Raw genomic sequence first — 27381 nt, 5'->3', positions numbered from 1 at the left:
GTGTTTCCATTGTACATATCCAGGTGTATATATTGCTTTCTTTAAAAATATGTAAAAATGCAGTTTCTCAAGTGTTATAAGGTTTCAGGCAAAGGCAAATAAGTTCAGACATTTACCATGATGGGAAGAGCACAATTTTGGCATTTCAAAGCAGCATCCTTCAAGTTTGGTAAGAGCAGTCAAGGGCTAAGGCATTCTGACCTGTTGTTCTTGGTCTTTCAAATGAAAAACCATCCCCATGTGGAGCCACTGTTAGCTACCTATATCAATAGGTTTCATATTTCATGATTGGCAAAGAAAGGTCCAAATATGCTCTACTTTGGTGATGCAAAGATCCCATATTTCCTAGAGAAAACAATGTATGAACATAGTTCTTTGTTGACTCATTTTGTGGGTGATCCAAAAGCCTAATCTGGATCATGCCATGTTTCAATTTTCTGTTGTAGCATAGAGAAAAGAAGTCTGTCCAAACTGTTCAATCTTGGCAGACCAGTAGCTTAGGTAGAGAATTAAGGTTCCCAACTGCTTAATCTGGGACCTTGGAAGCAATAAGGGTAACATTAGATAGAAAGTCAAAAGGAAAAAGCCAAGGAAAAGAAAAGGGCATATAAGGGTCTGCAAGTCTAAGTGCACCCTCCATGAAGAAATAAAAAAATGATAGGCAAATAGAGGGGTAGGCAGATGGGGTTGCAGAGGTATCATTCTTTACAATTGAATGTGGGCTAAACTATTCACAAAGGAAAATCAATGGTTTGAGAAGAACTTCTTCTCCGTTATGTTGCATCAAAGCAAAGGAGCATGTCTAACTTCCAAGTTTCCCTTTTAAACTCCCACTCCTAACATCCCTTCATCAGTTGAGATTCATGGAAGGATTTGTGGTTTTATGATGGTTCCTATTCCTTTAAAAGCCACATTTCTTGTCTAAATTTCTTTTCATTTTGATCTACTCCCTAAGCTAAGTGTTTTTCAAATAAACTTAGTCATTTCACCCCTCATTCACCTTTTCCACCCATATTAACCCCTAACTTCTACTATCTAAATCCCCTATGTTACCCTTTCCCTACTATTATAACACTATGGTGTATAAACCCCAAGCATTTTATAAATATCCCTCCCCTGGCATTATAGCCATATGCTCATGGACAGGGATTAAATTGGCACCAGGCCAGTTTAAGAACCTTAAACCCTACCCCTTTCCCCCTTTTCAAGAAGTCATTTGACCCATTTAACCCCTTCATATGCTAAAACCTTATAAAAACCCCATTACTATACCCCTAACCCGCCTCGTTTGCAAAAATACATTGAAAACCTACTTTTTCCGCCTTATCCAAAGTATGGGCGCGATATATATTTTCATTTGAAAATAAAATGAAACTATGAAAATCCGCCGTTCCCCAAAGTTTTCACCGGGCGCAAATCCCAAAATAAATATTATTTTAATCTCACCCGCGCCCATATCGTCCGGCCACCTCGACGATCCGTCAACCGTCGGATCGGGCGCCATTGATCGGACGGCTTGTATGCATATCGGGTTGGGCCCGACGTCCGTAAGATATCACCCGAGAAACTGTCAGAGGGTGACGTCAGGCCTCTGCCACGCGTCGCCCTCACAATTTCTCGGGTCGCCCTCTGACAAAACAGCGTCCGTATCCAAGGCGGTCCGAGAAAAACCATTACCGCTTCTGGTTTACCGCCGGTCCCGCTGTGCCTACGTCATCACCACGTCATGCCCACGTCAGTATCACCTCGCCGCTGCGTCAGCACCATTGTCCGCCACTGCTCTGATCTGTATGCCACCTCACCATCCCAGTGGGCCACTCACAGCTTGCCGCATCACCCCGTGACGTCATGCTGACGTCATCCGACCCTGACCCCACCTGATGACGTCATGCTGACGTCATCCAAAAAACGCGCCAATATTCCAAAAATCCATATTTTAGCCAAAAATTCGCGTTTTTCTCACCTTTTGCTAAAACTACTATTGGTCTCCTTGCATGCATTTCACGACCAGACCAGCGCCAACCTGCACAATTCGATTCAGAAACCGTGGGCGCATCTGTCATACCTGCATTGGCAACTGTTACCGGCAATTTCCAAGGTATTTCTCGAATTCATTCCCCCGCACCTGGTTTTATCCGCATTCATATAAAAAACTGGCCTAAGAGATTGTTAAACACTGAATTCACCAGCAAATATCCAGTGACCAGTACCCATTCCCAACTGGCGGATAAAAAACCTTCTGCAGAGCCTGCATTTGGCAGAATTGACATAAATTTACAGTTAGTTCGCGCAGTCGTGAACTAGATACCTCAAACTGCATAAATTCACCATGGAAACACTCTTATCAGTCCTGGTACTGGCTTCATTAGTCCTTTGAGCAGTATTTCAATTGCTGTTTCTACAATTTACCCGTTATTCCTTGCAACTCACCTCTATATTGCAAAGAAACCCCTCTGTGTTGCTCTCTCACTCAAACCAGTGGAAATACAATTCAGAAGCCTTATTAGCCATGGAAGCACCAATAGCCCTGAATATTCAGCCTCTGAATGCCCCTCAAAGGGAGTTAGAATGGAAAGCCCTGGGAGATTTAGATTATCAGATGATAGACTGCTTCCCAATGAAATCTAAATTTAATATTCACATGCTAAATGAGTTGAAAGCCCAACACCTTAGTGGAGCTGATATATTAGGGATTTGGGACTCAAATTTGCCCATTTACAACCTCCCTCAAGTCAATGCCCTTCCAGACTTGATCCATAGGTGCCAGGAGTGCTATGATCCATGCCAGAGAGCTATTCTCAGTCCTACAGGCTCAGTCTTGTTCCATATCACCCCAGAAGCCATAAATGAGATGCTGCATTTTCACACTGCAAGACCATTGGCCCCTCTCTCCATGATCGACTTGGTCAAGAAGGGGAGTAATTTGTCAAATGCCCAGATCACCAAAATCAATCAGTTATTCATACAACCAAGCTCCGAAACTATAAGAACTCCTCCTATTGGATATCCTTACCTGAATGACTTGGGCAGAATGCTGGTGGATTTGATCAGCTATGTCCTGGGGTACAGGGGAGTTGAAGATGTTGATAACACCATCATGGCAATGCTGTCCATATTTTCTCCTGGGAAGCCTCCAGCTGTACACTATGACTATGCCACATATATTGCAGAAAAGATTCATGAACAGCTAATGAATCTACAAAGGGAAAGGGTGTTCAGATACACCTCCTACATCTACCATCTGTTCTTATTTTATCAACCAGACAGCTTCTCCGTTCCCCTCAGGAAACTTAATGTCCAGGGAAATCCAAGGTCAGTTGTGTTTTGGTCTTCAGTTTTTCACTATGCTTCTGAATCACCATACACATACTGTGAATTCATAGACCTGTTCATTCACCCAGCTATGACATTGCTGTATGGTGTGCCTCCTCCAAGGTTGACTGATGACATGCAAAGGATTCTCCATCTCTCCAAGCTCTACAGCATTGGTGATTGGTACTTTTACCAACACCACACAGTAATCAGAATATATGGCTGTGAGTTGACCCCTTATAGGTTGCCAAGATATGTCCCTATGAGACTTTTTGCCTTAGAATACTTCAGGCTGTTTGGAAATGCCGACTGCTTCCATTTCCAAAGTAAGAACAAGAAGGTGCAGCTGAAGGTAAGGAATCAGCTAGGCCCTTTTCTATACAATAAAAGAGAGGAGGGATGGAAGGAAGCAGATATGATCCTAGAGGGCCTCAAATTGGAAACCAGTTTCAAATGGATACCTTATGACCCTAATCACTTTATTTCCCTCAGGAGGATAAGATACAAATTGGGTAATTATGCACATGTAAGGATGCCTGAGGTTGAAAAGTATGCCAATTCTTTGAGCTGGAAAGAGGGCACTCTAGAAGAGCAAATTACTAGAGAGCAAATGCTAGAAAAAGAGGCTAGGAATATTCGAAAAGAGGCTGACTTGGAAACTTGTGAACATGTTTCCTTCTCATATCAAAGGCATCTGGAAGCAGCTGCCTCATCTTCAACAGCAAATCAGCAAGCAGCCAAAGCCACTGAGCAAACATCTAGCAAAGGCAAGGAAAAAGAAATGGAACCAGAGCAGCCACCCCATGTGGAGGTACAACAGCAACAACAACAGGGACAGCAGCAAGAAGAGGGGCAGCAAGAGAAAGAGCAGCCCTTACAGCAAGAAAAGGCAGCTGAGGCCCCAATTCTCACTGAGCAGCAGGCTCAAGACATGGTGCCTCCCAGGCAAGAAACTACTATTGAAGCCTCAGTCCTCCAAACTCCACAAAAGGAGGATATAAGCAGGAAAAGGGACAGAGAGACTCCCCTCACAGAGTCCACCAATCAGGGAGAAAAAAGACACAGAATGAATCCCCTATCAGAGGAGGAAATGCCAATAGGACAGTCTCTGGGCATGGGCCCACCTAGTAGAGAAGCATCTGCAAGTTCCTTCCAACAGGGACAAGACAGAACAGGGGGAGGAGAAGTCAGCTCCTCAAGCCACCAAAGAGAAGGTGAACTGGGCATAAAACAACAGTTCATTGACATAAAGAGGAGAAGTGAGCCAATAAAAATACAACTATATAATCATTTGTTGAAGATGGCTCCTACTAACCAGCAAAGACTTATGTCCGCCTATGATGTAAGTGAGGGCAAGATGATCATGAGTCACTTCATGCCCACTGCACTGCAACCACAGTCCCCTTCAGATTACTTAAGGACCAATCTGGAAGTCCTTGCCAAGGACATCCACCCAATGGACAAAATAGAATTGCATAAGCAAACGGGTGAGATGGTGTATGCCTCCTTGGCAGACAAGACCCTGGATAATTATAGGCTAGTAAATAGCTTAAATAATACAGCTGCTCAACTTGAGTTGGAGAGAGCATCCTCTCAAGCAAAGGACAACAGGGTCAGGTCCTTAGAAGATATAATCATAGAGATTGGGCATGACCCCAAGGACATCAAGGGCATACAAGAAATATTGAAATTGAGGGATGCAGACATGGCAGCTTTGAGGAGAAAAGCCAAAATCCCAGCAACAATTCACCCTCAAGCAGATGAAGTTGCCCAGCAAAGACATGATCAAGATGCTTCAGCTTTGCTAGTGTCTCTATACAAACAGCTGATCCAAACACAAGAGAAGCTGGGAGAATCAGAGGCTGCCCAGGCAGCATTGCAGCAAAAGGAAGGAGGTCAAATTTCTCAGCCTCCTCCTGAAATAATTAACCTTGAGGAAGCTCCTCAAACCACTGCTCCTCCAAATCAACAAACAGAGCAGGCACCACCATCCACCTCAGCAGCAGCGCCAACAACAGACCAGGCTTCAAGCCTGGACATGCAAAAACTAAGGAATGAAATCCAAGCCCTGGAAGCCCAAATGTCAGAGTTAAAAGAGGCCAGGGAAAATTTGGTCAAGTTAAATGAGAGATATGACAAATCTAAGCAGACTGTAGCAGAAAAGGGTAGGAAAATAAAGGCCCTTAAAGACAGGATTAAGGAGCTGGAAAAGGAACTCACACTGGATAAAGTGACAGCTGAGCTCAAGACAGTGCTATGGGCCAACATTGGCCAGTCCATCACTGACCAATGGCAGTATATTGAGACAATCCATGAGCAGATTGAGCTCATAGCAAAAGCACAGAAGGAAATCCAGAGATCAAGGGCAACTCTAGGCAATATGCCTGAGGTTTCCAACAGAATGATCAATGTGCTTAACAACGGAACGAGTGCTCAGTTAGCTACTATGGGAATCTCCAGCAGAACTGAGACCATCCAGCTAATCAAGAGGGTCCTAACACTGAAAAGCCTAGTGCAGACACTAGAGAGAAGGACCCAGGATATGCAGACCGAGGTAAATAGATTCATGGAAAAATTTGTGGCTTTGCAAAACAGAGGTCTTCCAAGCTTACTGAATAACGCAGGAAGACTACTTTCCCATGAAAACTATGCCAAGAGGGTGAACATTTTTGCCACAAATCAGATCACAGAGAAGGCCAGCACCTCAGAGGAAACAGGGCCAGCAACAGGACAAAGTCTCTACAATAGAGTAGAGAACTTATTTTTTATCATGGATGAGATTAAGCATCTGTTTGAAGTGCCTCCTAATTTCTATAAATATACAGAGGCAGATGAGACATTGGATGCAATTTTGAGACACCAATTGCCCACACAGGAATACTGGACTAAAATGATACAGCTGATATTGTAAGCCAGAGCCTGTAAATCAAGTTTTGTTATCTGTTATTCAAAAACTACAAGTGATCATGCACAGGAAAACTTGGAAAGATCAGCATGCATGAAAAGGGAAGGGCTGAGCCAACTCAGCAGAACTATTCGGCCAACAAAGCACAATTGACAGCTAACAGGTAGCAGGGCCGAAAATTACAGCACGACATGCCATAAAGACGCATTTTTCAGAGTTAAAGAGGAACGGTCAGACCGACTCAGTGGCCTCTAAAGGCCAAAATATCTTCTGACAGACATAAAGAGCATTTATGTTGTATTAAAGGCAGTAATGACTTCTTATCTACTGTTCTGTACAAAGTTGGTGAAAACATTCATTTCTCAGATGACTCAACGCCTTAGATATTTTGTATAACCGCTTGTATATATTCCCCCTTGGCATAAGCCTGCAGGGGGTTGTTGATCACTCTTCAAGAGTTCTTTTGCTGTAAATTTTCAGAGTTTAATACAAAGGCCGATGGAATTTCCAAAGTCTGTGTTGTCTGAGGGATTGTGATGCGATTTGCTGAGTGCTACATGATTCCTGCATGTTGTCATGATTCAATAAGTTTCCTTTGAACTTTCGTTATGTTTCCTTCTGTTATTTTTCATAACTCATCCATGTTCTAGATTTCACAATTAATGGCAGAGAAAAAGACTAATTCCAGGATTTATTCATAGGATACCCTGAATTCAATCTATGCTATTGCAAATGTTTTCTTCAGTTATGGTTATAAAGGTGTGATTCTTAATTGCTGCACCTCTACACTGTATCTTTCACGGAATTTATTGTTTAGGAATTCAAGTCTGCTCCTTCACAATACATCTCTTTCTTACAACCCAGCTTGGTGGAAAATTCTTAATTGCTTTTCACTGGTTGCACACATTTCATCACTATAATATCAAGTTTGCTTCATGAGATATTCAAAAGGCCCTGCAGTTTCAGCAATCCTAATTTACTCCTCAAACAACCAGTAACCAAAGACTCCATTGCCCAATGAACTAGAGTTATCTGAAGGTTTACACCTTGGGTACAGAAGACATCCCTCAACCAAAACATAAAACCAAACCCTGAACATCTAAGCTAGCCTAAAATACTATCAAAACAGAGACAAATCACAAAGAGAGAGCCCTCTCTGATTACAGTTGGCTAGAAACTGTAATCCAAAGATTGGTTAGTGGTTACCCCGGCCGTATTCCCTTGGGAGTCATAGGGAACAACCTGGGTGTTAACACTTTGCACACCACAAAGGAACTAACACAAATCAAAGAAAATTCGAAGCACACAGAGCAAGAGGATGACCTCAGAGATAAGGACACACTAGGATTTTTAGCCGAAACCCTAAAAATTCCCAATTTTAAGGATCAACACTACTTTACATAGAAAAATTTGCGCTGCCAGGTTCATCAACGCTACTTTACATAGAAAAATCTATGTTGGCAACACTACTTTACATAGCAAAATCGATGTTGGATGAGAAACTGGTCAGTGCGGGCAGACAATGGAATATAGGGTTTCCAACGTGACTGTACTGGGAAAAATCAGCGTTGTCAATGTGACTATGTTTGAGAAAAAGGGTGTTGGGCGAGAAAAGCTTAGGAGAAACAAACAAATTTTGAAAAAAAACCCAGACCTAATACCCTAAAACACAGACTACTCAGAGTGCAGACTTAAACACAATCAAAACCAAGGATCATTCAATGGTTCACCAAATTGAACAAGAAAGATAAATGCAAAAGGAGGGCTGATTGGGCTATAGGGTCCCCAGTAGATTCGCCAATTTATTATCTAGGAAATCCCTTCTGCGGATAGAATCGATCCCTCTAGTTCAATGAGTGGATCTAGTAACAACCGAAACAAATACATGAAAAATTGTCCTAGTTTAATTCAAAATGGCGTGAAAAAGGAAAGATGGCCTACCTCACTCCTATGCAGTCATTTTCTGATGTCGATCCTCATCTTCTCACTTCCAAGCTCGATCCTCACTATTTTGTTGCGAATGAATACCTGTAAGAGAGATTAAACAAAGACAACAAAAGAGAAACATAACATATGCATTCTAATGTAAAACATATGACAGATCAAGGAGAATCATACTAAGCAAGTAGTCATTTACACACTTACTAAAAGTAAACATGCATTCTATTAATAATAAACACAAGAGGGAAGCATACAACTACTTCCTTGATGTTGGAAGCCTCCTTCGGGATGGGTTTCCAAGTCCAAGCCAAGGTTTCTCAAGCTTTCCTTTCTCCTTCACAAATTGGCAGCAATTAGGCACAATTTGGAAACAACATGACCAATCTAGTCTGACCAGCGATTTGAAGGTGTAAGGGAATGCATTTATAGGGAAGTAGAGGGAGTTAGGGATCCACAAAAGGGGGAAGAAGGTCCACATCTTAAGGGGAAGATCCCTAAAGGTAGGATCAAGGACTAAAAATGGGAGAAATCAACCATATCCTTATTCAACAATAACCAACTCACCGTTCTCGAGGCTTCTAGTAAGAGAAGCTTCTACCTAATTTTTGGAGAAACTGCCTGAAGAGGATCAACGCAGATTTTCCTATCCAAAGTCGCGTTGCCAGCGCTAGTCACTAGTTAGAGCAAAGGGTACTAGCACGAGTTTTCTTGCTAAAAGTAGCGCTGGGCTTGCAAATAGGGTTTTTTGACGAGCTCGTCCATAATTACTTTAAGGCATTTCTTCTTCTTTTCTTATGGGATGTTCTAATCAATGTTTTTCATGTTGAATTCATTGACAATTTTTGTTGCTTTGCGACATTTTCGGAAAAGTTTGATAGCTCAGGGTATGAGACAGGGAGTGCGGCAAAAATTGTATAATAGGCCCTAAGCAAATTGAGTCTCTATTTGTTCATTAAGGCAAAAGATAACTCCTCCCACTCCTGCCACCCCTAGATGTTTTACAAAATTTTAAACAAAATAAACTAGAAAATGTATATTTGGAAAGAGACCAAAACGTAGAATAATAAGACTACTCTAAATATTTTAACCATAAGAATTTATTTTTTATTATATATATATATATATACATACATATATATATATATATATATATATATATATATATATATATATATATATATATATATATATATATAATATAAAATAAAACCCAGAATAAAACATGCTCAGTTTATATTAACTTCTCAGGTAATTACAGACATCCAAATATGAGAATAGCACTCCGTGATCCAAGCAGATCGAGAAAACTTCTCGCAGATGCAGAGCAGGGAGACTTAGTCTCAGACAGACTCAAGAGACTCAAATTAACATCACAGACTTTAGAGTTAAAACTCCTTGGTGCAAGCAGATCGAGAAAACTTCTCATAGATGCAGAGTAGGGAGACTTCACTCAGACTCAAACTTCTCAGACTCTCTAAAACTCTCCAAAAAACTCCTCCCCAAATGAACTTACAATGCTAGTATTTATAATATCCTAGCAGGTCATCCAGTGAAAACTTTTACCGGGAACTTGAAACCAAACGAATCCAACTTTCGTCTATAACATCATGCAAGATGTCTATCACGAAAGGACCTTGTACAAAAAGTAATGAACAATTCTAAAGATTCGGGCAAGTGGGGACAACCACTTGTTATCTCGTCCCTTGGAGGCTAGGCCATATGGGGACCGAATCATGATATATCTAAAAATGAAAAGATGGCCGGAATCTAGGACATCGGCTCTTTTACAAAAGTAATTACACAGTGGAGATTTTATTCGGACTAAATCCCACGGAAACCAGAAAACAATATATGTACAAATAAAGCAGGATATGGAAGGATATCATCTGACAAAATTAATTACACAGTGGAGATTTTATTCGGACTAAATCCCACGGAAACCAGAAAACAATATATGTACAAATAAAGCAGGATATGGAAGGATATCATCTGAGTGATCCTTCCAATCAATCACTGTTAGCTCTGTCATCATAATCATGTGCATGAGTATCTGGGACAACTGGATCAATATGACCAAGTCTGGTTTGGTCAAGTTCTATTAATTCATTAATTAGTTCTTCATTATCTGGAGCAAGCACTTCATATGGTACAGATTCATCTAGCCAATATGGTGCGGCATCTCTGGTACAACAAAAGAATGGAAATGTGTACATGAATGGAGGTCTGTCTTGCTCGTCTACTGATATCAATCCTCTAAATCTGACGGAAATCTTAAAGGACTCATGTTCTTCATTTGGAATGACAATTGTGTGGTGGTGGATGAACTCAAACTCTATGACATAATCATTCTGGACAGCTACATGCATTTCCCAATGGAGAATTCTGACAAACTCAGCAAAAGTCCTCTCAAAAATATTTTTAGCTCTAAGCAAATACCTAAACATAAATAGCTTAAACCATGGACTCCACCAATTGTTAGTAGGGTCTATAGCTGTTGCATAAAATATGACCTTAACCGAACCATGTATCCTAGCTCTCTGATGAATAGAGAAATAGTCTGACCATGTCCAGTCAGTATTTTGAATGCATCCAAAATAAACAGGATCTGGTTCTCTAAACAATGCATAAGAAACACGCCATGGCCTAATCCTATATGGTAACTCTTTTGTATATGACAATCTAGACTCTTCAGAGTCAAACCATTTTTGCAAAATGATCTGTCTCAGGCATAATGGTAAGATTAGGAACTGTTTTGAAAGACATTCTAGACAAAACTCATAATGATAGTTACTAGAGACTGTGACATACGTGCTCTGCTAGACTTGACATGACTGGACTGACTTGTAGAAGCTTCATGCTGGTGAAGAGGTCTGAACATCTTGATCTCTTTGATTTCTTGGGCACCTTCTCTGTTAAGCATGTTAGCAAGATAATTTTCTGCACCAGACTTGTAAACAATATCAAAATCAAAACCCTCAAGCCATAGTGCCCACCTCAGCACTCTGGTACTGCCTTGTTCTAACAATCTTTTGTTTTCCAGCATCTGTTTCATATGCTTTAAGTCTGTTCTGACAATAAATTTAACACTTTTCAAGAACAAGTGAAATCTATTTATTCCTCTCTTTACTACAAGTATTTCCTTATGAGATGAAGGATACTTTTTCTCTGTATCATCAAAAGATCCTGAGGAATAGGCACAAACCAGTTCTTTTCTTCCATGCTTTTGTAAAAAAACTGCAACCCAAGTGTGATCAGAAGCATCTATCTCAAGTATAAAAGGAAGATTAGTATCAGGAAGCTTAAGTTTTGGCAAATCATTAAGCTTACTCTTAATACTAATTACTGCTGTTGTCATCTCATTTGTCCAACTGACAGATTTCTTCTTTAGTCTGTTCAGCAATATCTTTGTGTCTTCTGATTTCTTAGCATAAAAATTCCTTATGTAATTCAGACATCCAAGAAATCTCTGCAGTGTTTTCACATCAGTAATAATATCAGGAAATTTCAATAGATGGGTTAGCACATGTGGCTGAAGTTCTACATGTCCTTTTTCTATGTGTTAACCCAAGTAGTCAATCTTGACTTTCCCAATTTGAAATTTTTCTTCTTTATCTGAAAGTACCAAGCCATGCTTATATACAAGTTGGTAGAACTGTTCTAAATGGACCTTGCGCATATTTACATCTTTACTAAATACAAACAAATCATCAATATATATAATAATGTACTCTACCCAACCAAAAATGTCTTCCATTCTTTTTTGGAATTTAGATGGAGCATTTTTCAGACCAAAGGGCATCACAGTCCATTGATATTGGCCATGAGGAACAATGAAAGTTGTTTTATGTCTGTCAGCAGGAATAATACCAATCTGTCAAAATCCACTTTTACGATCAAACTTGCTAAACACATTAGCATTAGCAATCTTAGCAAGTAGCAATTCCTTGTTAGGCAGAGGATATCGAATAGGAAGAAGAGCATCACTCAATGCTTTATAATTAATCAAAGTCTTTTCTTACCTCTTTTCTGCTCACTGTGCTTATTGACATAAAAAGCAGGGCAAGCCCAAGGGGTCTTATAGGGTTCAATAAGCTTCTGTTCTAACAGTTGTTTAATTTCTGCTTTGCACAATTCTTGCTCTTTTGGACTCATATGATTTGCACTAGCTTTTTGAGGCCTAGGAACATATCCTTCTTTGTAAGGTAGTGCAACAAAATACTTTTCCCGTACCCAAAAGGCATCTGGCTTACCGGAAGTACAATCTGCACGAAGCCTATCAGAAATCTGTTGCAAAGTCTTGGGACCATGTAACTCTGCATTTTTGACAATCTTATTAATCTTGGTCAGATCTTGTAGACTATACTGGAGAGGATCCTCATCTTCAGGCTACACATTGATTTTGTAGTCACTGGAAGCAGGGACTGTGATAGGACCAATAGTGGTGGAGAATATAACATAATCTTGCCCAAAAGTGACTAGCAAATATTTCTTCAGAAAATCTTGTCCTAACAAAATGTCAGCACCAGTATCAAAACTATACAAAGTGACAAAAACCTGTACATCATTCAAGAAAATGGGAAATTTAGGAGCTATGTGAGTTATTTCCATTAAATCGCCAGTGAGAGCCCTGAATTGGTGTTTAGTAGGCTGCCAATAATAATGTGGAATGGATTTGTATTTGCAGCAGCTACTCATAGCACCAGAATCTATTTGAGCATCCAAAGTATAAGGTTTAATGCTAGGGACTTTAATTCTTATTGGAATAACCAATCTATCTCCAATGCCCATAACATTAAACAGCTCAACATTTTTCTTTAATAATTCCAATAGTCGATAAAAAGTATATGATATGGACGTGGTCATCCTCCATGAGCAAGCCTTATAACGGCATACAGCCCAACAATCCCCACTTATCTCAATGATATTATATATAAGAAAAAATTTGTCAAGAGTGAGTTTACCAACCAAACTTCATAGCCATTCTTTGATGTTGTATCAGTATGGAGATCAAAGCTGGGTAGAAATCCTCCCCACTAAAATAGTTCAAAGCTATGAAATTCATAGAGGATTCTAGCCACAACAAACTTCATTTACCATCCATATAACCGAGGACAGGGATTTGAAGCTGCAACATAACTAATTCGAGACAATACATATATAGAGCATGTATCATCCATCTTGACAAATTTTACCTACACTTGCTCAAAACCTGCATAAACCTTGGCTTGTGTTATTCTATGCCAATTTCCTAATACTTCGCTCCAAACTCGGCCCTCAACTCCTGCTATGGAAGATGTGTAGATGACTCTACTTCCAATTTGTAGGAACCCCTAACGCTCAAATTTTGGCCATCAGCTCCATGAGGCTCCATTCGAGGCTCCTAGAAGACATGTAGTTTACATGGTAGTTAAATGGTATACACTTAGACAACCCTATGGTAGAGGGCCATCAAACCTTGGTTTTGGTAGTAATCCAACCATTCGTTTAGGAGATCCAAATGCCAAACCAGAGAACATATTGTTGGATGAGGACTTTTGTCCCAAGATCTCTTATTTTGGCCTGGCAAAGCTAATGGAGAGAGAGCACTGCCTGAGCATGTCTAACATCAAGGGGACTCTTGGATATTTGGCAGCAAAATATTGGGTTCGGGAAAATTGACCTATTACTTCAAAGTGGATGTATACAACTTTGGGATTGTGCTTCTACATATTGTAAGCAGAAGGAAAAATTTATGCTTTAGTCAATCAACTACTGAGGGTAATGAATATTTCTTTCCAAAGAAGGCTTTTGAGTGGGTGGTTTTAGAGGGGAATATGGAGGAGGTGGTGGACAAAAAAACATTGTGAGTGCAGTAGGAGGTGATCACCTTTAGCTGGAGGTGATTGAGAGAATGGTGATGACAATGTTTTGGTGTATTCAGAGCCGACCATAGGACATTCCTTCCATGGGAAATGTTGCTAAAATGCTCCAAGGAACCCTCAACAATGTAAACTTTGTAACGAGAACTGATATTGTTACCCGTTTCGTAGAGATAGCAAAAAAATGACCTGATTTTCAAAAGTGGTGATGCAGAACACACATGTTTTTTTTAGAACATAGTTTTTGGAACTTTAATTTTTTTCATGTGCATTAAGTTTTAGAATGGTAGTGATTTTCATGCTGATTTTAAAAATTGAGTATTCTGCATCACACCCTTTTTTTAAAAGACCTATTTTTTGACTTTAAATTTTCTAGTGTAAGAAATGTAAATAATTATTTTCTAAATTTGATAGTTTTTGAAGTGGTCATTTTATTCATATTTTCTTGTTCTCTATCTTAATTTTTTTTTTTTTAGTGGGGTTTTTATTGTTTTGCATTTTTAAATTAGAAAGTCGATAGTTTGAATTTTAGATAATCTACATATTTATACATCCTTAATTAATTTTTCAATCCACATGAAATAATTGTTTCTAAAAAACAACATTTTTTAACAATGGACATAAAAATAACCATTTTTAACATAAATATAACAAAAAAACTAAACGTTTTGATAATTTTTTGCTAGAATTAACATGTCAAAATCACAATTTTTATACAAAAATATTAACTAAAAATGGTCAAATAATAGTTTTTTTTTTATGAATTTCATGTCAAAAAAATAATAATAACAACTTTTTTTCAAAAAATAATAATTAACTAAAAAATCAATGCGAAAATCACAAATTACAAATATTGAACACATAAAAACTTTAATTCATTGATTATTCTTTTCATGAAATGTCAGAGTCAAAACATTGCAAAGCTTGATTTCCAGGTATAACTTAAATTTAATCAACAATGTCACGTAATCCAAACTCTTCGTCCTCTAGAGTTTCATCATTGTCATCTTCCACAATATTTTCTGCTTCCTTTTGCACAATTTCCTCTTTTAATGGGTCTTTGATGTCTGCAAATATCCCAATATATGTCTTTCCAAACATTCCATGTAATGGTGGTTGGGGTTCCTTTGCCTTTTTTGCCACACGTGATTCACTAAAGTCCCCTTTCTTCAACCCAATTTCTTGCATTGCATCTGGAAGAAATTGAAGAGCATTAATTCTTTGCTGAATGAAATTGCATTGTAATGGATCTTTCTCAATTGCAATGCAATTTCTTCCTTTTTGAAGGTAGCATGCTAGTGTTGTACCTAATTATCAAGCACAAAAAAATAATGAAGTAAATTAGTACAATGACATATTAATTAAAAAAAAGAACATATTGAAATTCAATTCCATGTGGGAAAACCTACCCGAGTCAGAAAATAAATCCAGAACCCAATCTCCTTCATTTGAACATATGTCTATAAGATAGTTAATCAATAATTGTGGTTTCTGATAAATGTTAACTATCTCTCCTTTCGTTTCTTTGTCTTCATATGTTAGTTTTCTCACAACAACATCATAAGTCAGTATTTGGCTATGACTCTTTCTGTCCACCCGATTAAAAATCATAGACATATGGCTATCATCTTTTGCCCAACTATCAATATGAATGAACTCACAGTCATTTATAAATTTTTGATCTTCATTGTTAACAAGATTTGACTTTTGCCTGTAACATAAAATAGTAAAAGTTCAATTAACTTGTACATAAATGAATTTTTCAACATTAATCAAATATACCTTTAAACATCTTACCATGTAAGCTGCATCCTTGAATTTGTTTTCCCCTTGAAGCTTGACAATACCATTGCCAATTGTGTGTCTGAATGAAATGTCACAAATCTCCATAATGGTGATGACGTCACTTCCATAAATCCCGCCACCACTTTATTAAAAGTTTGATAAGTATAAGGGTCACTATCATAGTAAATGTTTGGAATATTGAAACCATGGGGAATATATGCAATAACCAGGGCATAATCCCTTTTTGGTACGAGTTTAGCAATGTCTTCACAGTCGCCTTGTATTACTTGATATTGAATAGTGTCTAGCCCATTCCAAATGAAATGATTAAGAGTTGGATCAAGTTCAACATTCTTAATACGTTGCTTTCTCAGTCTTTCAATCTTTATTTTTTCAATAAAAGTCTTGAAACTGTCTGGTGCTCCATTATCTTCTTTCCTCACCTTTTACCAAACAAACAAATGTATGTGTAAGTTTTAAATTAAAAATAGTACACAAATGATTAAAACTGAATGTATAAATCAAGTTACCTTTTTAAATGCAAGATAAAAAGCTTTTAATGTTGATGTAGAACTTGAATCTGGATAGTTGCGTACAACATCATCCCAACTATCTTCATTCAACAACCATTTGTTCCTGAATTTTCATGTAAACTTTGTGTCTGCATAGATAAAGTAAGAAAAAGTTAATATAATGATATGTATAACAAATTCTACCAATAACAACATGTTTTATTTAAAAGATAACTATAATCCTGGAAATAAGTAAAAATAATTCAACAAACTTACTTTTGAAATTCTTCAGACATTTCTTCCAATGATAATTCCCCTGACCTCACACGAGATAATATTGTTTTGACAATTTTTTCATCTTTCACTCCTTGCATCGCCCTCCAAGGCGTGATGGTCATATCGTCTGGAAGTTGCTTCAGTTCAGGAGATGATTTATTGTTGCTACATATCAATGGCTTAGACTTTTTGACCCTCTGGTTTTTAATGCCAATGTCTTCCCACATGCTAAAAATGTCATCAATCAACTTCCAAATATCTCCAGTTCTAAATGCCAATTGGAAAATGTTATCAACACCTCTGAATAAATCGCTATATCTGCTGTCTTTTCCACCTTTTGAATTGGTTTTCTCTTCAATTTGATAGCCTATTTCCATACAACATTCCTTTCGGAAATCTGCAGTAATATTCATCCTATCCCCACCACATTTTTCTAGGAATTCACTATGAATAAATCTAACCCTTTGGATGAAAGTCATAGACATCCTATATTCATTATCTGAATTATGATCCCATGCCACTAACTTTGCTTCTGTTTCATTTAAACTAGCATAAATGATACATTTCATTGTTTCAAAACGTGGGTTATTAGGATATTCCTCCATCAATTGTCTTTGAGCTTCAACAGAATGGTTCCCCCCAAGCACATAATAATTGTATTCAAAACATTTTGACTTATCAAATGCTTCTTTGTTGGGAACTTGAAGTGGATCAACAAGAAGCACATAACTAACCACATGAGCATATGGATTGTACCTCATCAATGTCTTCAAGTTGTGAACATGCAGATGATGTGGCTTTCTGACTTGATATTGGCATTGTCCTTCACTTGCCTTAGAGGTTTGTCTGGCATTTAACTGAAATGTACGACCACCATCAATTAAGTTTCTCTTTGTCAAATTCTGTCGATTAGCATTTTGTTTTGTTTTGATAATGCCATCATCTAAATCAACTCCTGGTGTAATGATTTCTCTGTTTTCTTTTGAAGTTTCACTAGGTTCTTGACTACTGGTAATGACTACTTCAAGATCTTCAACTCTACTTTTCTTTGTCATAACATTCTCAAGAGATCTATTCTTGGGCATTGTTACTTTTGGTCTTTTACGACCTTCCTCAGTTCCAATGTCATCTTCAGTAATGGCAACATATGCTTCATTTTCAATTTCAACTTCATCGTCCTCAAAAGTAACTTGTTTACCCTTGCTAGATTTATCCACCAGAGGCCTTTTTTTCTGATTCTTTGGATGTAGTTTTGTAGCATCATCAATTACTACATTTTCCATGTTTTCCATATCTTCTTCTGACACTGAGTAAAAATGGCTGACAACTTTCATGATATCATGCTCTATGAAATGAATGCCTCCCAACCTAATTGAACAGCTTTCAACAAAATTCTGCCAAACAAAATATCATATGTTAATATAAACAAAGTTAAAAAATATAGCGAGACACTTTCAAAACGCAAAATAAAAATACAAATAACAATGCTTACGATGTTTTGTGTCATCTCATTTACGATTTGTTTACACAACTTTGTAGATACCTCTCTCGTGTCATATAATGAATATAATAGTCGGTATTTAATCCTTTCATGTGACTTGGGCGCTTTTGTAAGTACGTAAACAACTTCAGTGTTTGGTACCGAACACATATCTATGACTCTTCCCATCACCTCCAAATTTTCATGATTATGGGGTATATCAATGTATAGATATATATTCACATTTGTGCTCTATCTTTCTTTCACATACCAGACTCTTGATGGAAATTTCACCTCTTTTGAACTTTTCCAATTTGAGATTATCTTCTTATCACTTAAGGCATTTGAAATATTTGTAGCCATGAGCTCAGGTGGAGTTCGTTCACCAATGTTTTTTGAAGATGCACCTTTAAGAGTCTTTGGTCCAGAAAGATTCACAGAAATTTTCCTTGACACCATTTTCCTAAAAAATAAAAACACATAAATTAGTAAATAAAAAAAACATATTAACTTAAATTAACAACAAAAATATACTATAAATTTTTTATTTGTATAATCAGAATTGCCCAGCCACCTCTAACAGGCAGGTGGGTCGATGGGTGAGCGAGAGGTCAGGTGAGGGATGATGAGGCTAAGTGGACATTTAGGCAAGTATGGGTGAGCCCCTACCCACGTGCCCCCCACAACCCCTACCCAACCAACCTATCCCCTACCCATGCCCTCCCCTCTACCCCCCATACATATGCCCCCCTCTACCCAACTGACCCCCAAGCCCCTTACACATGCCCCCTCCTCTCAACCCCCTTACCCATGCGCCCCCTACCCATGTGCCCCAACTCTCCACCTCCCCAAAACCCCCTACCCACGCCCACACCTCTACCATCACCCTCACCCCCAACCCCCTCACCTCTCGGCCCTCCAATCCAACTCGCCCCCCTCTCCTCCCTTTTCCCTCCCCACACTCCCCGCACCCCCTCAGCTGCTCCCCTCACCCCACCCTCTATACCTCCCCCCCCTCATTGGCCGCCCCTCTCCCCTCCTCCCCTACCCCCTTCGCCGGCCTCCTCCTCCCTTCCCCCTCCACCCCCGCGGCCCCCTCGGCCGCCCTGACCCCTTCTCCCTCCCCTCGCCCCTCCACCGACCTCCACCACCCGCGGCTTCCCCTCCCCCCACCTCTGCCGGCCTCCTCCTCCCTTCGCCTCCTCCCCCTTCGCCCACCCCCCCCCCCCCCCCCCACCCCGGCCTACGCCCGCGCCCTTTCACCCCCCTTACCCACCCCCCTGCCGCCCCCCTTCCCTCCCCCACCCTCCCCTTCCCACCCCCCGCGGCACCCCCCTCCGGTCCCTCCCCCTACCCCACTACCCCCCCGGTCGCCCACCACTTCCCTCCCTTCCCCACCCCCACGCGGCCCCCCCTCCCTTTCCCTCACCCTACCCCCTACCGCCCCCCCACACCCCCGCGCCCCATCCCCCCTAACCCCCCACAACCCCCGCCCCCCATACCCCCTAACCCCTCACCCCCCCAACCCCCTCCCCCCATCCCCCCCATCCCCCCGCCCCCCAAACCCCCGCCCCCTTAACCCCCTACCCCCATCCCCCCAAACCCCCTACACCCCCCACCCCCTCCCTGCAGCCGCCCCTCCCCACCCTGCGCGCCCACCCCTCCCCACTCCGCGCGCCCCCCGCCCACCCCTCCCCACCCCACCCTTCCCTCGTCCACCCCCTCCCCCTCCCCTGGCGCCCACCCCTCCCTCCCGCCGCCCCCTCCGCTCACCCCTCCCTCCCGCCCACCCCCTCCGCCTCCCCCGGCCCCCTCCGCCCACCCCTCCCTCCCCCGGCCCCCTCCCCCTCCACCCACCCCTCCCTTCCCCGCCCCCTCCCCGGCCCCCTCTGCCCACCCCTCCCTCCCCCTGCCTCCTCCACCTGCACCGGGCCACCCTCGCGGCGCCCCGCCCTGCCCGACCGGCGGCGGGTCAATTCCGGAATCGACCCGCCGCCGGTCGGGCGGGGCGGGGCGCCGCGAGGGTGGCCCGGTGCGGGCGGAGGAGGCCGGGGGAGGGGGCTGGGGGGAGGGAGGGGTGGGCGGAGGGGGCTAAGGAGGGGGTGGGGGAAGGGAGGGGTGGGCGGAGGGGGAGGGGGCCGGGGGAGGGAGGGGTGGGCGGAGGGGGGGCGGGGGGGTGGGCGCGGGGGGGAGGGGCGGCCGCAGGGAAGGGGTGGGGGGTGTAGGGGGGATGGGGCGCGGGGGGTGGGGGGGTAGGGGGGTAGGGGTGGGGGGATGGGGGGGGGGGGGGGGGGTAGTGGGAATGGGGTGCGGGGGGTGTGGGGGGAGTAGGTGGGGGGATGGGGGCAGGGGTGGGGGGGCGAGGTAGGGGGGGGGATGGGGGGGTGGGGGGGTGGCCATGGGAGGGGGGTATGGGGGATGGGGTTCGGGGAGCGAGAGGGGGGTATAGGGGGCAGCCGGAAAGGCGGGGGGGGTGGGGGATAGTGTGGGGTGCGGCGGCCGGGGGGGGGGGTCAGAGTTAGGGTGTGGGGGTGCGGGTGGCGAGGGAAGGGCGTGGAGGGAGAGGGGGCACGGGGAAGGAAACAGAGGGGGAAGGAGTTAGGGGGTGGGGCCCATGGGGCCGACGTTAAGGAAGGGGGGGAGGAGTTGAGATTGGAGGGGAATGGGAGTTAGGGGGTGGGCTTATGGGGAGGAGAGTTGTGGGGTAGGGAAGGAAGAGTTAGGGAAGGGGGTGCATGGGTGGGTGAGTTGGGGGTGGCAAGGGCTGGCGCATGGGTAGGGGAGTTGGGTGGGGAGCGGAATGGGAGTTAGAGGGGGGCGCATGGGTAGGGTAGTTGGGTAGGCGGGACCACATGTGTGGGGTGTAGTGGGGGCCCGGGTTAGAGGTTGAGGGGGCGCATGGGTTGGGTAGAAGGGGGAAGAGGGCATGGGTGAATGGGAAAGATCGGTAATGGGTTGGGGGAAGGGGGCACGACGACGGCCTACCCACGGTTATTGGGTGATTGAGTTTGATTGGGCCCACCATGCTCACGATTGACATAATTGTTATTTTGGCTTGGAAAAATTATTATTAAAAAAAAAAAATCTTCTTCGTTAAATTAATTTAATATGAAAATTTTGAAAAAAAATTGAACTTACCTTTCAATTGCGATAATTCTTCATTGAATATGTTGTTGATAGCAATATAACTGCTCCACAAATTCACAAGTCTTTCAACGAACTTCAGAAAACCTGGATGTGAGGTGAGTAATAGTGATAACGAAATTTAATATATAAGTGAAATTACGAAGATGTTTTTCTATACGATTAATGTGGGATAATTTGTTTTAAATTATTATAGAGCGAATATTGTAGAGTTATTTTACAATGGATTGAATGTGGGATTAATTTGTTTTAAAATATATTATAAAAATTAAAAAAAATTTAGTTGTTTAGTAAATATTATATACTTTAACTATTAGAATAATTAATATACAAGTTGTAGTTTACAATTTGAATTTCAGTGATTGATTTCATAAAAAAAACTTAGTTTATGTTTTTCAATCAATTGTAGAATAAAATAATAAAGGTAAATAATTCTAACAAACTTTTGGAGGGAAATATTTTCGCGAAAATTTTTGGAGGGAATATTTCATTCTTTAAGCTATATAATATTCTTAGGAGACTCCATTTGTATCATTCAACATCTTCTATTTGAAAGGGATGGATTGTTCTGATGGTGAAGTTTCGATTTATACACCATCAACATCTTCATTGCGTAACAACTCTATTCATATTGATGAATATAGCGGGAATTCTTCCACTATGAATAGAAAGTCAATTCTTCCACTTAGTCCCGATTCTAAAGACTACGAGAGTAGCACTGATGAAAGAGGGGATGGAGAATTTCAAATTAATAAAGAGTCACAGATTCCACTTAGTCCTAATTATAAGGACTATGAAAGCAGCGGTGATGAAGAGCATGATGGTGAAGTTCAAAAGAATGGAGTGTCACGATGTCCACTTAGTCCTAATTCTGAGGACTATGAGAGTAGCAGTTTTGAAGAGTGTGATGGTGAAGTTCAAAAGAATGGAGTGTCACAGTGTCCACTTAGTCCTAATTCTGAGGACTATGAGAGCAGCAGTTTTGACGTGCATGATGGCGAATTTCAAAATAATGGAGTGTCACGGTGTCCACTTAGTCCTAATTCTAAGGACTATGAGAGCAGTAGTGATGAAAAGTGTGATAATGAATTTCAAAAAAATGGAGTGTCAAAGTGTCCACTTAGTCTTAATTCTAAGGACTATGAGAGCAGCAGTGATGAAGAGTGTGATAATGAATTTCAAAAGAATGGAGTGTCAAAGTGTCCACTTAGTCCTAATTCTAAGGACTATGAGAGCAGCAGTGATGATGAGTGTGATAATGAATTTCAAAAGAATGGAGTGTCAAAGTGTCCACTTAGTCCTAATTCTAAGGACTATGAGAGCAGCAGTGATAAAGAGCATAATGATGAATTTCAAAAGTATGGAGTGTCACAGTGTCCAGTTAGTCCTATTTCTAAGGACTATGAGAGCAGCGGTGATGAAGCGCGGGATGATGATTTTCAAAAGATTGGAGTATCACAATGTCCTCTTAGTCCTGATTCTAAGGACTATGAGAGTAGCAGTGATGAAGCGCGGGATGATGATTTTCAAAAGATTGGAGTATCACAATGTCCTCTTAGTCCTGATTCTAAGGACTATGAGAGCAGCAGTGATGAAGAACAGGATGATGCAGTTAGTCCTAATTCTAATCAGTATAAAGGTAGCATTGACAAAGGACAGGATGTAGCATCTTCAATAAGTAAACAACCACATTTTCAATGTAGTCCTAATTCTATGGACTATGAGAGTAGCACTGACAATGCACATGAGGAAGAATATCCATTAAACATCGAGTTAGATTTTCCATTTAGTCTGAATTCTAAGGACTATGACAATAGCACTGAAGAAGGGGAAGATGAAGGGTATCCTCTCAGTCAAAATTTGAAAATCAGAGCTGGTCCTAGTGTGGATAACATTCCTCTTAATGATGATGAAAATCCTTATAAAAATGATGATCCAATGATGGAGATGTTGCCAAGAAATATTGTATCGAGGAGTAGGAGCAGACCTTTTCGTATCAATGCAAGCTATTCTAGTTATACAAGGGGTAGAGTAGAATATCTGACGAGAAGAAGTTCTATCAACGCTCTCATTTCAAGTGAATGATGGCAAAAAAATTGCTTGAAACATATGGATTTCACATTTGCATTAGAAAGCAGGAAGAGATATTTGTCAATGAATAAAAGCATGCAAAACTCATATTTAGTTGGTTGCATGCAATCTGCATTGTCAGGTTATGATTATCATATTAGGAATTTATTATTGTGTAGAAAAGCTTTCAAAATGTTTCATTCAATTGGGAATTTTCGTCTCTCGAGAATTCAAGAAAATTTGGAAAAGGATCCCACGTTTTATTCAGAAGTACGTTATAAAAGACAGTTTGGGCCATTATCAAATACTGCAATGTCATGGATGAAAGATTTCTTTTCAAAGCATGGAGAGTGTATGCCAAATAGAGAGACAATACATATTCCAGATAATTTTTCAAGACGAGAAATCTACAACTTATACAAATAATATGCAGAAAGTGTTGAGGGACAGGGCCAATTTATTACATATCAATATTTTGTGAAGATATGGAAGAAAGAATTCAATAATGTTCGTATTCCTAAGAAGACAAGGATGGGGATTTTCAGTACATGTGCTTCTCTTAAATAAAAAAGGGACAAATGTGAAGGCTCAGAAAGAGGTAAGCGTTCATAATTTTTACTTTTAAAATTGTATAGTCATCAACTATGAAAACATATTTCTTAATGAATTTCTTTTATGTTGTGTAGATTTAATTGTCAAAGAACTTCAGGAGCATCGCGAACAACAAACAAATGAAAGGAAGAAGTTGTACAAGCATCGAAAGAAGTGTTATGATAATCCAAATAAATATTTGGGTTTGATAATTGATGGTATGGACTAGAAGAAAACACTTTTACCACATTTTGTTCGCACACCAAAAAATTTACAAGAGGAAAATTTTATTCAGTTTCACTTGGTCGGTTGTATGGTCTTCAATGGGAAAATGTTGCCAAGGGTGTACTTCACAGCTCCAAATATTCATAATGATGCAAATCTGACCATAACCATAATTCATGATGTGATTTCTCATTGGTCTGGTAATATTCCTGAAGTTTTGTATCTACAATTGGACAACACTTGCCATGAAAACAAAAATCAGGTTGTTTTTGGGTATCTGAACATGCTTGTTGAATTGAGAATTTTTCAAAAGGTAAAGGTTGGTTTCCTTCTTGTTGGGCACACTCATGACCATATTGATTAGATGTTCAGTCGTTTTTCAGTCACATTGAGGAGGAAGGAAGTTGGGAGCTTGCCATCACTAATTGAATGTATTAAGAAATCATACATGCCAGAGCCTGCTTTTGAAGTGTTGGAAGAAACTGTTGACATGCGAAGGTTTATTCTAGGATCATATGGTGAGGGGAAATGCATTGAACAACTTAATGATATTAGCTTCCAACATCAATTTCGTATAAAAAAAAATTGATGGAAAACACTAATATGGGGCAAGAAGTTTTCAACTACTACAGAATGGGCACCGTCATCAGGTTTGCAATTTTTGAAGTTCATTCCAGATCGTCCAATATTTGCATCAAAAATATTATTATTACAATCAGTTGGTGAAGTTCAGAATGCACGCAGACAGAATAGACATATAAATTATTCTGATTGCCTAGAAGAAATTAAAAAATGTATTAGATATACATATGAGTACTTTGACATTGCTGATTCAGTTTGGTGGGAGTCATTTTTCAATAATCAAAGTGATATCATTTCAACAACAACCAATGAAGATATACCTTTGAAAAATCCATTTATTTGGCCACAAAATGTGTCGAATGAACAAGAGAAAGTAAACATTGTTGAACAACAACAAACTCAAGGTATTATTAATTCTTCACAGGCAATGGAAAGAGAGATGTATATTGGTTCCAGAAGATCTCGTGCACAACGTGAAGCCATGGAAGACCTTTATAGGGGTTCAGTACATGATATTAAGGAGGGTTGCATGCTTGCAGTGTGTTAGACTCCGTCTTCTCAAAGTCCTCTGTTAGAGTCAAATTAACAGGTGGCTGTCAAAGTCTCGGTTTAAATATGCAGGCCAATGACAATCAGCTTCACCAAACACAGCTTAGATGTTTGCATAGCTTGTTCTCAGAGTGTTTCAATGACATGTGCAAGCCAGAGGAAGTTTCAGTGAGTTAGTATTTCAGGAGTTTCATGATTAAAAGGATAATTCTTCTCCAAAACCCTGTTTTGGAGAAGAAATTGTCAAATTAGTTATTTGTAATAAGTATATTTTCAAGTCTGCCCTCACGAAAAATGTCAAATGTAGGCCCTGGTTACCTTGCCAGGACTCATCAGCTCCAATCCCTGCAAAAGACAGCAAAGTCATCAGTCCAAAATTCAGAAAAGCCATAGAAAATGCATTGTATTAAATGACCGAATGTCAAATGCCAAAACAGGGTCATGAACCAAACAAAAATCAAAAGGGAGTCTTCATAAAGCTATTTCATGACATTTTCAAATTATTTTGCATGCCAAGAGTGAAGAACATCGTTCCAAGGCGAATTTGTGAGTTGGTGAGAAGTTGGAGCAGTTCCAGGGGTGCGCTACGCATCAAGGTGGGCACGCTACGCACCAGGGGCGTGCTACGTATTAGGCCACAATTTGCAGTGTTATTTTGCACGGGTGAGGCGCATCAGGAGCGCGCAGCGCGTTGGGTGAGGCGCGTGGCGCGTTGGGCAGGGGCGCTACCCACACAACAACAGAGCTCAGAAATTTGTTGCTCTTGCATCCAATCCCATGCCCATACGCTTCAATTGCAAGCGCGCCATCATCATCAATATCAGTTATAGGATCTTCAAAGCATCCACATTTGAGAAGTTGTGTATCAAAATCTCTATGTGGAAGAAACAAGACCCTGAAAGCGATTGTCAATATTCAAGAAACGCCTGCTATTATCAATGGCTCTAAACTGCAGGAGAAAGATGTAACTCACATAGCCAAGACTAATAGTGTTGCCGGATTGACAGATGTATTCAAATTGGGGAGGCTTGTGCAAGGGATTTAGTTTATAGGCCGAATTTTGCTATCAGATCCTACGAGGTTGGGGCGGACATGCATGGATCGATTGAAACTATTATGAATCATCTTCAGGAAACTGCCCTGAAACATGTTTGTGCTGCTGGAATTAATGGAGATGGTTTCGGCTCCACACATCAGATGACTCGTCTCAATCTCATTTGGGTGGTTACCCGCATGCAAGTTCATGTTGAGCAGTATCCTTCTTGGGGTGATTTGGTGGAAATTGATACTTGGGTAACTGGATCGGGGAAAAATAGCTTAAGTCGTGATTGGCTTGTTCGAGACTACAAAACTGGCTATATACTTGCACGAGCTACCAGCACCTGGGTTATGATGGACAGAGTGACCAGAAGACTATCCAAATTTCCAGAAGCGGTAAACGAGGAGATATCTCCATATTATCTTGAAAGCCCAGTGATTGACCAGAGTCATCATGAAAAATTAGACAAGCTGGTTGATGACAGTGCTGATTACATACATTCAGATTTAACACCAAAATGGACTGATTTGGATGTAAACAGGCATGTCAACAACGTTAAGTACATTGGTTGGATTATGGAGGGTGTGCCAGTCTCTATTTTGGAGAATCAACAACTAGTAAAGATGACTTTGGAGTACAGAAGAGAATGTGAGCAATTCCATGTCCTTCAGTCACTTACAAGCCTAGAGAAGAACGGTGGTGATTCTATAGATCCAAATTTCTCTCCGAGCTATTCATGTGCAAGTGTCCGTTCTTCAAACGCGTGCAAACACTTGATTCGATTGCAAGAAAATGGCGCAGAGATGGTGAAGGGGAGACAACATGATTAGGCAGTCTATTTATGACTTCAGTTAATAATCCAAATGGATCTGCGCTCTAGTGTTTATCTCTTAATTGGCCATCAGAGGAATTCAAGGGAAACGATGCTCTGTTTTTAGGAAAAATGGATAACTCTTTCTATTCTTGCAATTATAGTTGAAACAACTCATTATTTTTCATCGACCTGTAGGGGAAAGGTTTTTGGTCTATTTATTGTATGTAAAAATGGTTTTGTTTCAAATGGTAACGTGGCTTGATTTGCAATGCGCTTGTCAAAAGGCGACCTCCACATT

The 27381-nt window shown here is 40.8% G+C and overlaps 1 pseudogene; it reads left to right on the top strand.

The window, feature by feature from the left end:
- LOC149232134 (palmitoyl-acyl carrier protein thioesterase, chloroplastic-like) overlaps nucleotides 1-27099 on the top strand; it is a 63397-nt pseudogene extending 36298 nt beyond the window's left edge.
- Nucleotides 27100-27381: the final 282 nt, after the last annotated feature.

The sequence above is a fragment of the Pinus tabuliformis genome, chromosome J (assembly GCF_031772625.1).
Source record: "Pinus tabuliformis cultivar Carrire ecotype Pingquan chromosome J, CPIR1, whole genome shotgun sequence".
NCBI lineage: Eukaryota > Viridiplantae > Streptophyta > Pinopsida > Pinales > Pinaceae > Pinus > Pinus tabuliformis.
The sequence above is the reverse complement of the archived record's forward strand: the minus strand, read 5'-3'. Positions and strand labels throughout refer to the sequence as shown.